Source organism: Thermobia domestica, chromosome 3 (genome assembly GCF_964235325.1).
Source record: "Thermobia domestica chromosome 3, izTheDome1.hap1.1, whole genome shotgun sequence".
In the NCBI taxonomy this organism is placed as follows: domain Eukaryota; kingdom Metazoa; phylum Arthropoda; class Insecta; order Zygentoma; family Lepismatidae; genus Thermobia; species Thermobia domestica.
In genome coordinates, this window is record NC_137456.1 from 5,213,947 (window position 1) to 5,228,693 (window position 14,747).

Sequence of the window (14,747 nt, forward strand, 5' to 3'; positions counted from 1 at the left end):
GGTAAAACATTATAACTACTAAAGTTAAACAGAAACAAATCGTGCTAGCATCGAGTTCCAAATTTAAGTTATTCAGTTTACGTGTAGTCTCCTGATAGACTTCCTCATTGCGCTGTTATTTCCTCTTTGTTCACACATGAAAATTAACAAGGAGATCCGTTGTCTCCATTATAACCCAGTTTTGTTCTACAATACGCTACAAGAAAAACCAAGGTTTCTTCACCAGGTTACGGCTTATGTTGGTTTAAATCTGACAGGGGATAAGATGAGGGCAATAGAAAGGAATGCAGAGATTTTATTAACCCTGAATTAGAAACCTTATTTTATGTCTAAGTGATTACAAAACATTCGTAAATTTTACGACTCAATTTTAGTCTTTTTATTATTTCTGTCTATATTATTACTTTTTAAATCTGAAAAATGGGCTTGTTTATAGCATTATATCGTCAATAATATTAGGTGCCTTTGGTATATTTTATTGAACAAATATATGTAAAAGGTCATGTATATAACTTGCTAGCTCTATACTTGAATTGTAAGTATGAAGTCATGAAGAAATAGTTACATTTATGCGGGTAAATTGTTTTATGGATATTACAATAATATATAATTAAAGTAAAAGGAGCAAGGTAACTGAAAAAAAGTAGCATTTTGCATATAAATTTCGAAAAAAGTAATTAGGTGTAAACTTGAAAGTTGCCATTCCAAGCGTTTCCATTTTTCCTCGTTACTCACCACGCAACACAGATCTTCTCACAACGTCGCTCGATTTTCAGCACAAATCACCTTCCTCCAGTGCTTACATAGTGTGTTGTCATTCTCCTTTTTATTGAAGGTCAGTAAAAGCAAGTTTTTCTTGTTTCTTGTGGTGGGTTTGCCATAGGGTTGGTGATGAAGATGCGCTTCATCAGAAGATATCTCATCCGACAACCTTCTTAATTGATTATTTCCACGTTCTTCTTCACTGTCACCCATAGTTTCTCCACCAACGAAGACAAAAAATAGTTACAATACTATGACACAACTCTTTGCACTATTTATTGTCAAGAAAACACTCATTTAATGTTAAAAACAAGAAAGTAGATTTGTCAAAATTTGGGTAAAAATACTAACGTGGTTACAAGCCTTTCGTACAAATTACGACTAAACCTTCAAAATATGCATGATAAAACCGACTGACACAGCAGTAAAACCAAACCTAGCCTCTGCTGTAAGAGCTAGGAAGGTTTGGGGAGAAGGGCGGCCGCACATTTGCGGTTCAGTGAATTCAACAATTTTGGCCATGCTGTTTCGTAAAATTTACAAATGGTTTGTAGTCCAGGGTTTAAATGCCTGTAGGGATATGGATTTAGAAGTAAATGTAGAGAAAACTAAATACGGTACATCGAAGTTCGGTATTACCGTACTACTAAAAATTATGTATACAATATTTAATAATACTTTTGACAAAGCACATACTTTCAAATATCTAGGATCTACCAAATTCATATCTACGAAGGAGCTAAATGTCGACTGAAAGCAGGGAATTCGTATTATTATTCAGTCCATTTCGCGAATCTTGTAGGAGAAGGTTTGAAGATTAAACCATATAAACCGATAATTATGCCTATTGTACTGCATGATTGCGAAACATGGTCGCTTACTTTAAGAAAAGAATGAAAGTTTTTGAAAATAAAATCCGAAGGTGAATGTTCGGACCCAAGATGAACGAGAATGTTGAATGGCGGAAACTTCATAAAGAAGAACCGCATAATTTATACGGTTTGCCTAACATTGTTAGAGTTATTAAGTTCAAGAGCCTCAGCTGAGAAGGTCATGAAGCCGGAGCGGAAAAAGAAGAACATTTTCAAAATTTTAACTAAAAACCAAATCGGAAAATGATATTGGGAGACCCAGGCGCAGATGGGAACAATATTAAGATAGATCTCGCGGAAATAGGAATACAAAATAGAAAGTGGGTCCAGTTACTAAGGATAGAAGTCTATGGAGAACTGGTGTGAATGCAACATTGAATCTCTGAGTTTCGTAGACCATTAGTTAGTAGTTAGTTGTCCTTCGAGTTGATACGTCCTTGGATAATTAGCTGTATTCACGTTTGCGCATGGCAATCATGTTACTGGCAGATTTTGGAATTGAATTTATCGATTTGATTGTCGAATTTAAAACATTCAACAACTTTTCTTCATTCTTTAGTAGAAACATAGTATAGTAGTGTAGAATGTATTGATCATACTGAGAAAAAAAATCGCAGTTCCGGATAATGCAATAAATATCTACTCTATTTCTCATAAAATGATAAGAACTAAAGATGAAAGTAAAACCTTCTGTTTCTATTTTTTAGTCAATCTTCAGCTGAGTTGTAAGATGAATTTTGATTTGTATCCTATGGACATACAGAAGTGCACATGTGTCATATTTAACGGTGAGTTTCTCTATCATCAAAATATTTTATTTAAATTTTTTACTTTTCGTCTGTGATGTCTATAATCACAAGTTCTGTTCGTACTGAGTTTCTTGTTTGTGATATCATCTTTACTATTTACAAGAAATACAGCAGTGTCTTCACAGGTGGTAATAGAGCGGTGTGTGAAGTGATACTGCAGGAATTCTGGATGTGTTACTGGGAATAAAAATATGTATGGCAATCAATTGTTCCTCTATGTAATTCTTTTAATTTCATTTAAGATTCGAGCCAATAACGTGCAAACTTGTCAATTATCTTATTGTATCACCATTTCAACAGTCATTTGAAATTAAAATATAAATAATGTAACGTTCTCCCTGTATAAGGGTAGGTAGACCTTGGTAGAGTAATATTATAGGTCCGGAATCTTTTCCCACTACATAGTATATTGTAAAAATCCACTGTTAACAGTTTTTTATCCTCTGATGTAATCCTCTAATATCTAAGGTTGGAATGGGTGTCCCTTCAGTGGAGAGCTTTTGTGAACGCGGCACTGAACCTCCGGGTTCCATAGGCCATAGAGTTAGTTAGTTATGGGTGTCCCTTCTACCTGACGGTCTCGGGAAGCATTCCTCAGTAGCTAACTATGTACGGAAGTGTAGGACACTCTCTGCTCCATAGAGAGACAAAGTATCCCACAAGGCTCCACTGCAAGCTAGAAGGAGAAGGAACCGTTAGCTCCACTGCAAGCTAAGTCTTTGGGTTAGGGTAGGTACTTCCTAGGGTCCGCTGCAAGCCCAGAAAAGGGATTTGATCAATCGAGATTGGTGACTGCCTGTCGAAGCCTCTCCATTATATAGCACTCCAGATAGAGCTGCTGTTCCCTCGTCGTCATGTGATTCATCGTGTGGTTGTAGTCTCCGTTGTCTGCAACTTGTAGTACACCAACGTAATGTATAGTACTCCATCGTAAGGTTCATGTGGTTGTCGTTTGTAAACAGGAGCACGCGTAAAATATTTGTAAACGCAAGCACATTGCAAACCACAATATGCATAGTAAGTGTTCCCTGTAGAAGTACCCGTATGATTAGCACCTCGAGACCATGGTTCCAACGCCGATGGGTTCATGTACTATTCGCTATTGACCCATAATTGTGAGTCAACTGCGGAATTACCTGACTGAATAAGTTGCAATTTACAGGCAAATAATTAAGAAAGAATGGTGAAAAGAAACAATATACTAATGTAACATAGCCCAATTAAAATCCAACCATCCGACCCCCTGAATGTTTCCCATGAATGTAACATTAGGGAATTTAGATTAATTATAGACAAAGAAATTAGATGTACTCATCTGTAAGGACACCGATCCTGGGGGGCCGAGGGGGCCCGGCTCTCCAAAGCTCACGTGGGCCCCCTGTTGTATTTATGAATATACAATATTTGGCATAATTTGAATGCAATTTGTCTTAAAATCCTCATATATATATACCTTCTGCCTCTGAGTGCCCCCCTTCCAATTTACAGAGAAATCGGCGCCGTTGCTCATCTGTATAATCATTCAAAGTTTCACTAGCTTTCTGCACAATCATTCCAAGGTTTATAAGATTTACGAAATCTTTATTCCGTAAATTATATAGGATTTACGAACAAACAATGTAACTCTTTTCTCAAAACCGGGATAATTTTTAAAACATCTACTACGGATATCGTGATTCTGTCTCCTTATAAAGATGCACTGTACGTAGATTTGAAATACAAAACAAAGCAACAATGCCACATTATAAAGAATATACGGTAAATTTTACAGCAAAAATTTAATATTGCGTAATATATTTGTTGGTAATTAATTTGATTTCTGTCTATTGTCTAGGAATGCAGGGCTTTGGAATCGACTTAGAATGGGCGCCATCTATAATAGCAGACAAAGAAGGTGACATCTCACTTTCCGATTACACCCTTCGATACAATAGGACTAGCATCTATGTTGGTAAGTAATGACACTTATAAACTTTCCGGTTTCATACTTGGACTAAGCTAAAAAAAAATCCTTTTTCTTATACTTTAACGATTACTCGTTAAGGTAAATCAAGAATGCATTATGTTCTTCATTGATAAATTTTGAATACAATTGCGTCGAAGGTAAGTTGTCCTATCTCTGGGCAACTAACTCTGGTCTTCAGGGTTGCTAAGCAAAATTGTCAACGATCTCGTCCTTCCATGTCTTTGCATACCACAGTTTCACAACAAGTTATTTTTAAATGTTGAATGATGAAAAGTATCAAAATTGTGTCTTGCCGAAAGTTCTGAATTCACTAGTTTTTCATTCTACTTAATTTTCTGAAGGAATATTTGTCTGCTTCCCAGTCATTGGGATATTAACCAACTTATTATGTATGAAGTAATACCGGGTGATATATGCAAAACCTTTTAGATCTATTGTTGCGGAATGACACAAGCTAAACGTATTTTCTATAAGTGAGTTTGTATCGAAATCAATGATACAGTAATTTTTCTTGTTATGCTCATGGCTGGAATAAATTTTGTTACATCCTATTCTGCTAAAACAGCTCCGGAGGGAATTTCTTAATGTTCATGAGATACAATTTGTTCCAAGAAGGCTCACAAAGATTGCTAAAAGTCAGAGAATCTGACAGGAATATTTCTAACATTAAGGTGTTTGTTTCTGTGTAACCATAAATGGGAATGGCAAAGTATTATTTACCAGTTTGTCAGCAGACGAACAAAACTTTCTTACACTTTAGACCAGCGTTTCCCAACCTTTTTCAACTTGCGGCACACTTCAGGATAACTTGAATTCTCGCGGCACACATATTATAATTATTATTATTATTATTATTATTATTATTATTATTATTATTATTATTATTATTATTATTATTATTATTATTATTATTATTTGAAAATATTAAATACTCTAGTATTTCTTTCTGATTACTGACATGCTTCTCACAGAGAAGAAAGCTCGATCAGTGGTTTTTCCTTATTTTTCATTTTAATTTAAAAATAGAAAACAATTGCAATCAGATATAGGGCTCAAGCTGTTAAAAATACACTTTCTTTTTCGAAAATTGTATCCAACCTTTCTAGTCCAGTCCCTGTCCATAAGACCCGTAGGAATTTTGAGGTGGACTAAGTTTCTCTTCAGATCCAAGTAAGACACGTCTCAGTGATGGAAAAAATCTTGGGTGATCATCTGGCAACCCGGGCATAAGTTGGCAAATTGGAAATTCAATATGGCGGCCATGTGAAAATGCCATATTTACCTAAAACACGAATATCTCATCATTAAATGAAGCTAGAAACTTCATTCTTGTACCGAATTCAAGATAATGAACACTGTAATCAAGAAACATTCGTAACGTCGAAACATAGTGCCGCCATTTTTAAATATGGCGGCAGGTTTTTCGAAATTTCGATTTTCTTCGTACAATATTATCATTTATTCGAAGATAACTACGAAACTATAAGAGATACCATAAACATACCTGAAATAAACGGGATAGAACATAACGAGAGCTTTCCAACGGTACCAATATCTTTTCTCTATCTTTAAATTTGACGGAGATATATTTAAATTTTAGTAGCTCAAGGTGTTTGGCTTCAGATTAAGTTAAGAAAGGTTAAGCGCTAAAGCAAAACTATCCATGATTTTTCTGCACAAGTTTTAATGCTGATAAATTACTCTAAGATCTTACAGTGAGATTTCTAGGTAAAAGTGGAAATGGTTAATAATAATAATAATAATAATAATAATAATAATACTAATAAATCGTGGTTGCTAAAATAATAATTCAACAATTTCAGTAGAAAAAAGCAATATAATTAAAAGTGATATAAAGTTACTACACTAATACAAATAATAATAAAAGCACCATATTTATAATATAACAAAGCTTTATGAAATTACTTGGTTTTGGTTTTTTTACAATCCTGTGATGAAATATTTTGATCGGTCTTGTTGAGGGCAACTAATTAAATGTTATTAATAAGTTCGTTGCATATTTTGTCTACATGGATTGAGTTACAGTTCGTAACGTTACCGATTATTACAAATCATTTTGCACTTACAGAAGGTCGTACAACTAACAATTTTTTAAAGGTATTTGCATCGTCTTGTAGAACAGCTGTTGCAAGTACATGTTCGAATAACATCTTCTGGTAGCTCATTAATGCTAGTATCCGGTGTGAGCGATGAATCATCTGCATTGTATGTCCATCCAAAATCCGTTGGATCTAATGGTTCTTCTACGCCTAACACTGTAGAATACGAATATACCATGTAAAAGGATCTTTTCAGGTGACCCTGTAATGACGAACTGGTGCAAGGTAATTCCTGTAAGCTATGAAGACTACTTTGATTCATAATTTCAAATCGGAGAGTGTCAAATGTCTTAGATCTTGAGCCTGATTTTACAACCCTGACCAAATATTCTTCAGCAAGTTCCAAGCACTCAGCACTTGGAGGAAGACTTCGTCCAAATTTGCACATATACTTTTCCGGTTCTGCCTTAAGAGCGGATATTTTGTTACCTATCTTACTGGTAACATCAGACCCTGTAAGAAAGTGTGCTGCAAGAAGGGCATCTGTTGCTGCAAATATTTCGTTGACAAGTCTGTGAATTGGTATAATATCGGATCTCGATTTTCGCATCCATAATTCTGAAAGTCCATTTTCATGTAGGATCTTGTAAAAATGAATCAGTAAAACAAACACATCTGTGCCATTTGAGAGCACTGCAACGCGTTGCATCCCATGCTTAACCGCATGGAAAACGTGAGGGATAATGCGTATGCCAGCCTCCTCAACAGCTACTTTGAGAGTTCCTGATATTTCCGTGAATCTCTTATCTTTCATTGATACAGCTGGAGTAGGACCACCGTCAAGCAAGACGCCACTGAGAATAGTTTCCCAATCTCGATTTATTGTAACTGTCTTCAAAAATTCAGACAGAGCAGCCTGAATCAAAACTTTGTTCTCAGATGATGCCCAAAATCTGTCCATCTGTACAGGAAGTGTTGTGGTAGTGCTTATTGATGTCAATGGTAGTGGCTGTACAGAAGATCTTCTTTCCCTCTCAGCACTTTTGATTGATGTTGGAAGATAGCTATCAAACACATAGTCGACACGGCTGAATTTGCAGGCATTATTTACAATGGTGTCAAGTGATGTGAACAAGTCTTTAAATGTAACATTTCCTTTAACTTTCAGTCTTCGAAACTGGTTCATTACATAACTACAACACAGGTTTCGAGAGGATCATTTTTCTGGAAATTTATGGCCGTGGTATCTAATCTTTTTATCAAAATATTCATAAGCTGAGACTTTGAGGGTTTCGTAGTGGCGCCGTTCTCATCTAGTAAGGGTGAAGGTGAAATATCATAACTAAGAATTTCTGCCATCGACAATCCTCTCTCCTTGGCAATTTCTACTTTTCTTTGAACCAGTAATTGATCCTTAATAACGCTTCTCACAGTTTTCTTTTTCATCTGCATGCTAGGTTGTGTTATATTTCGAAATGTAGGATGATTTTGTCTGTGAATGGGTGCCATCAGTGATTTCGAGCGAGATATAAACCTTTCCTGTCGGAATGTGGCAAAAGCTTCTTCGGCAGTCATCAAAAATTGTAAAAGTTTCTTAGCACTCTATTCCCGGACACACTCATTGGTTAGAAGTTTGTGAAGCTTCAGTTCGCCATTCACAATATATGATTTTTTTCTGCTCTCAATGTACTGGAACATGTTTTGGATGCTTTCTTCCATTTTATTTCTGAGCCTTCCCATTAATTCATGATGCATTTTTAACTCATAATCACACGGTATAACATTAAGAACAGACTGAAATGTTTTTCGTATGAGCAGTACTTCATGGTAAGCAAGCTCCCATTCTGCAATATATTCCTTCCTTTTGGTTTGGCCAATAATCCCTCCAGCTGATTTTTAAGAACGATTTATTGTCTGTTCGAGAGCCATGTCAATACCCACAGCGTTAAATTTTCCACTTGTTCTTCGTACAAAAAAAATGTCCTTGTTTGAACTTGTTATATATTTCAGGATGGCGTATTTCAAGATTCAGCATTTTCTCAAAGAATAGTGAACCCCATCTCAAATAGTTTATTCTGTCAAATACCTGAAAAACTGGAAGGATATCTTTTAGTGTTTGAAAATAGAGACTCCAATTACCTTCTCTGTCAGCTCTTATGAGGTTCTTTAAAACACTTATTAGATGTAAGAACCCCTCAAGGAATTGACACTGCTCAGACATCCTCATCTGCTCTTCAGTGAAAACATTTGAGGCTTCCAAAACTTCCTGTGATGCTGCAATCAGCTCTTTAAACTTTGCTTGCGCATCTTCTGTTGTTGAGTGATTCATAGCAGTAAGAACTTCTGCAACTCTTGTAGATAACTGATAATCATCGTCAGAAGTAGGCAAAAATGCTTTCCACTTTAATCTATCCACAACTTCTGCTAACATTAACATTCCTTTGAGTGACCTTACATAATTACTCCCTTGAAGGACACTTTCAGCAACTTTAACACCAAACACGTGATTTTCGATTAGAACATTTTCTAATCCACTCCCATTTATGTACTTACCGATACAAGAAAGTAAAATTTTGGTTATATGAAAAGATCCCAAGAGCAGTACTAGGTTTGGAAATTCATTTGAAACTAACTGAATTTCTGCTGCAATATGAAAAACGCCTTCATCACATGAAATTGGCAAAGCTGGTTGATCGAGAACTGAAAGCAAGCGTTGAAAGTTTTTCATACATGAATATACAGTATCATAAGATGTTACTGGATAAGGCAAAATAGGGAGAAAACCAACTTGTTGTAGTGGAACATCAACTTCTGAAATAACAGCACGAATTCCAGACCATGTCAATGTTTTTTTGTTTGTCAATCCTTCAACAGCTTGCAACATACTTATCACTACCTCTTCTTTCTTGATCTCATCACACGGCAAAGTGTAAGCATCTTCAATGATTTTAAGATCCTGTGGAATGTTCAGCGGTGTTGATGGTTTCTGGTAATCTCTAATTTGTTGACATGGTAGAAGGACACCAGTTCGTTTTCTGAGTTTGTTAAGAGCTACTTCAGATAGTGGTGGCTTACTAGGATTTACACTTGGAGTTTTCTGGAATAATACCATAACAGTATAATGCGTACCCTGTAGACCGGAAAGGCTTGCCTCTTCGTGGTCAAAGTTATCCATAGCACCTACAGTAAAGTTACAACTGACAAAATGACTTGGAAGTGCAAGGTTCTATGAGCATGCCATCATAGTGTATCGTGCAAGATTATGACGAGATTTCATAACTTCATTATAGCTGACTGATAACCCAGCTTTATTGAATAATGTTATCAGCTGTTTGCTCTTACATTTTTCATGAATTGAATGGCCAGTCACTAAATGCAAAGGGGTTTTCCTTTTTCCCTTATGAACATTATAAAACATTATCTGGAAAAGGACTTTAACTCGATTTGTTATAGGAGTTTCTCTTCTATCGTTGTTGTCTTCAATCTCACTGCATTCTGCTTCTTCTTCGTCTGAGCTCATAAATGCTTGACTGTTATCATTGATGTGAGAAAACAGTGTCAATTTATCCACGTTAATACATGAGAGGAAAAGCCAATTAGCGGTTGGGGAATAGGTGTTGTCTTCCATGATTTTTCTAGTTGATTCGCATCTTCAAATTCATTGTCTAGGTTGAAGTCTGTTTCCAGAAGTGATTTTCTTATTAGCTTTCCAGCCTCTCCGACAGAAGAAACAGAACGTAGTTTTTCAGCTATTTCATCAATAGTGAGGTTTGATGAATAAACAAGTTAGGACTGCTTTCTTTGTAGTGGTTGGCAAAATTGAATAGAATCACCAACTATATTTTTCATGTATAGTTTGACCTCTTTGTTAGTAATTAAATTCTCTCCAGCCTGCTTGTTAACATAATCAGGAATCTCAGAAAGGGTTAGGCCATAGCCATTATTTAGAATGTTCTGAAAAAGTAGTCGACTATCCTCCATTAATTGACTTTTTGTTTTTTGGTATATATTCTTAAGGCAGAACCGGAAAAGTATATGTGCAAATTTGGACGAAGTCTTCCTCCAAGTGCTGAGTGCTTGGAACTTGCTGAAGAATATTTGGTCAGGGTTGTAAAATCAGGCTCAAGATCTAAGACATTTGACACTCTCCGATTTGAAATTATGAATCAAAGTAGTCTTCATAGCTTACAGGAATTACCTTGCACCAGTTCGTCATTACAGGGTCACCTGAAAAGATCCTTTTACATGGTATATTCGTATTCTACAGTGTTAGGCGCAGAAGAACCATTAGATCCAACGGATTTTGGATGGACATACAATGCAGATGATTCATCGCTCACACCGGATACTAGCATTAATGAGCTACCAGAAGATGTTATTCGAACATGTACTTGCAACAGCTGTTCTACAAGACGATGCAAATACCTTTAAAAAATTGTTAGTTATACGACCTTCTGTAAGTGCAAAATGATTTGTAATAATCGGTAAAGTTACGAACTGTAACTCAATCCATGTAGACAAAATATGCAACGAACTTATTAATAACATTTAATTAGTTGCCCTCAACAAGACCGATCAAAATATTTCATCACAGGATTGTAAAAAAACCAAAACCAAGTAATTTCATAAAGCTTTGTTATATTATAAATATGGTGCTTTTATTATTATTTGTATTAGTGTAGTAACTTTATATCACTTTTAATTATATTGCTTTTTTCTACTGAAATTGTTGAATTATTATTTTAGCAACCACGATTTATTATTATTATTATTATTATTATTATTATTATTATTATTATTATTATTATTATTATTATTATTATTATTATTATTATTATTATTAACCATTTCCACTTTTACCTAGAAATCTCACTGTAAGATCTTAGAGTAATTTATCAGCATTAAAACTTGTGCAGAAAAATCATGGATAGTTTTGCTTTAGCGCTTAACCTTTCTTAACTTAATCTGAAGCCAAACACCTTGAGCTACTAAAATTTAAATATATCTCCGTCAAATTTAAAGATAGAGAAAAGATATTGGTACCGTTGGAAAGCTCTCGTTATGTTCTATCCCGTTTATTTCAGGTATGTTTATGGTATCTCTTATAGTTTCGTAGTTATCTTCGAATAAATGATAATATTGTACGAAGAAAATCGAAATTTCGAAAAACCTGCCGCCATATTTAAAAATGGCGGCACTATGTTTCGACGTTACGAATGTTTCTTGATTACAGTGTTCATTATCTTGAATTCGGTACAAGAATGAAGTTTCTAGCTTCATTTAATGATGAGATATTCGTGTTTTAGGTAAATATGGCATTTTCACATGGCCGCCATATTGAATTTCCAATTTGCCAACTTATGCCCGGGTTGCCAGATGATCACCCAAGATTTTTTCCATCACTGAGACGTGTCTTACTTGGATCTGAAGAGAAACTTAGTCCACCTCAAAATTCCTACGGGTCTTATGGACAGGGTCTGTATTATTCATTAAGAAGGAGGATCACTAAATAACGAACGAACAAACAAATCTCTTTTACTTTTAAAACACAAATGTAGGTAATTCGTATGTATGTTTACTTTGGGGGAAGGATTGAATATATTAAAATTTCAAGTTAGGAAATAGTCTGCAACAATAAAGAAGCAATAATGATCCAATGATAACAAATACTTTTTTTTTCCAAATTAGAAATGTACAGAAAAATGTTCTACAGAAAATTAAAAATGTTCTACAGAAAAGTAACAGAGTATGAAACTTTAAATTTTAGATTCATAGTAGTAATGTGAAATACAAATATACCCTTTTCTCTATGTTTTGCAATTTGATTGCTATAGAATTAATAATTTTGTTTCGATTTCCTCGCGGCACACCAGCGACCCATTCGCGGCACACCACTGTGCCGCGGCACACCGGTTGGAAAACGCTGTTTTAGACTATGGAAAATATCGTTCATAATGTAAACGTAAATTTTTGCTATTTACATCAGAATTGTGGTCGTATGTAGCGTATTCGCTGTTGCCTTTGTTGCAACTGGTCCCGATTTCGATTCCTGGTGGAGACACTCGGTCGAAACACTTTGTTCAGACCAGCTATTCTGAGTGAGGGTTTTCCTGGACTTTCCTCATTCATACCAGGCAAACGCCATGATGGTACGTAACATATGGTTGCAGGTCGCTTCTTTCTCCATTCCTTTCTTCGTTCTTTCTCCACCCGTTAGTGTGATCACTGAGGGACGTCATCCTTTATACTTGACAGGATAACATGATAAGACATGCCAAAAGCCCAGAAATCTAATTCCTAATCCTGGTCTTCACTTCCTGTTCAAGACTGACGTGAGGATTTTCAAATTAAATGTCACTCTATATGACGTCATATGCCGTCCAAAGACAGGGGTCATTGTTAATCCTACCTAGGAATGCTTAGAAAATATAGAATGCATTTCTACCTGTTTGATAACTCCACTGATTACCTTTATATTTCGTGACTTTGTCATTGTTACATAGAGCTGCCAGGAAAAATTTCATTGATCTCTGCCAAAGTTCTTGCACTGGCTAAAATGTGTAACTCATTCAGGTAGAAAATATTTGAATTAGTTCATGCTACAAGGAGCTTCAGTCACCAAAATGGAGAAATTGAGTTAACAACGCATATTTTTGTTATAGGGTACATATATGTTTCTATGCATAAAAAGTTTCAATTTCATTGGTCTAATATACGGTAGAGCGTCGATTATCCGAACGTCGGTCAACCGAACGACCGCTTAACCGAACTGTGTACTCGCTCGCACCTGTTACTCTCCCACCCTACCGTCCATCATCCCCCTCACTCCCAAACCAAGTTTCCCACAGTAGTCGCCGCACTGAGCCACCGCTGGCGGAACATTGCTTCTAATGGGGCCTTCATAAGGCGCTGCTGACCGGCCAAGCCGCCAGTCGCTGTGTTTCAACAATCAGCACACTTCTGTCGGTTTGGCACTGGCTGTAGAAGTAGCGGCAGTATCAAAGCTGTTCACAGCAACAGCTGCGCCAGCTTAGAGTTGAGGCGTGCCGCTCCGCGCATGGCAAATAAACATGTACAGTTCGATTATCCGAACAAACCAGTTTTCCGAACACCCATGTACCCCAATTACTTCGGATAATCGACGCTCTACTGTATTATAAAAAAGGTGTAAGCTTTGGTTATTCTCCTCAGAGTGGGCTTGAATTAGTGCCTGAAGCCCGTTCTGCATTGAAAGTTATATTTGGTTTATACGTTAGTGGCAGTAACATTCGATTAATTGTAATTTTTATCTACATGGAAACAGGCCCGGAGCCAACCCAAAAATTTAGGGGGGGACGACCCAATTATATTATACTTCATCACCATATTATACTTCATTTGCAAGTTTACAGTGAAATTTTATGGGGGGCAGCCAAAGTTTAGGGGGGCCCCGCCCCCTTGCCCCCCCGTGGATACGGGCCTGCATGGAAATCCCGCCCGGATTCAAATTACACAGTCTGAAAAGAGGACGTGTGTAGGTAAACCAGGACGTATGGTAGCCCTAACATATAGGGCTATAATAATCTCAACTAACTTACCCAACCTAAAATTAACTGTAGTTGTCTTGTTATAAAGAGAACTTTGGTAAAACCTTTCCAACTCCGTCCATTGACAGTATGTGCATTCAAAATGTGCAACGATGAAAAAAAAAAACAAAAAAAAAAAAAAACATTGCTACCAACTGTAAACTTATGCCGCCGGTAAAGTTCCGATCAAGACTGTCAAAATCCATGACGGGAGGAAACTTCTGCCCTATGTTCCCGATGAGCATAAACACTTCTATGAGTTTATCATGAATTGACCTACAGTTGAGCACATCGAGCCGGAAGCAGTCGTTCTTTCAGAAAAAATGTGCCGGTGGGGGGGGGACACACTTAGTATACCGGGGGACAGTGGCGGCCGGTGGATTGTGGTTTCGGGTGTTGCAGTACGAACGGTAACAGACAGAAAATATAAAGTTGACTCATTGACTAATCAGCATAACTTTAGATGCAAATACTATGTGACATGTTAAATTAAATAAAATTCTGTTTTTAAAAAATAAAAAATGCAGAACATTTTATCTGATTAATTACCTTAATTAATTAGTAAGTTCATTCTCCTCTCTTTGATTGGAGCAAATCTGTCTAATACATCCTGGTTGAAGTCTGGTATTCTTATTGTCAGGTCTTTTTCTATGGAAAGCATAACCAATGGTGATAACCTTTCCGGGGACATTCAGTTTCTTGAAAGTGTCAAT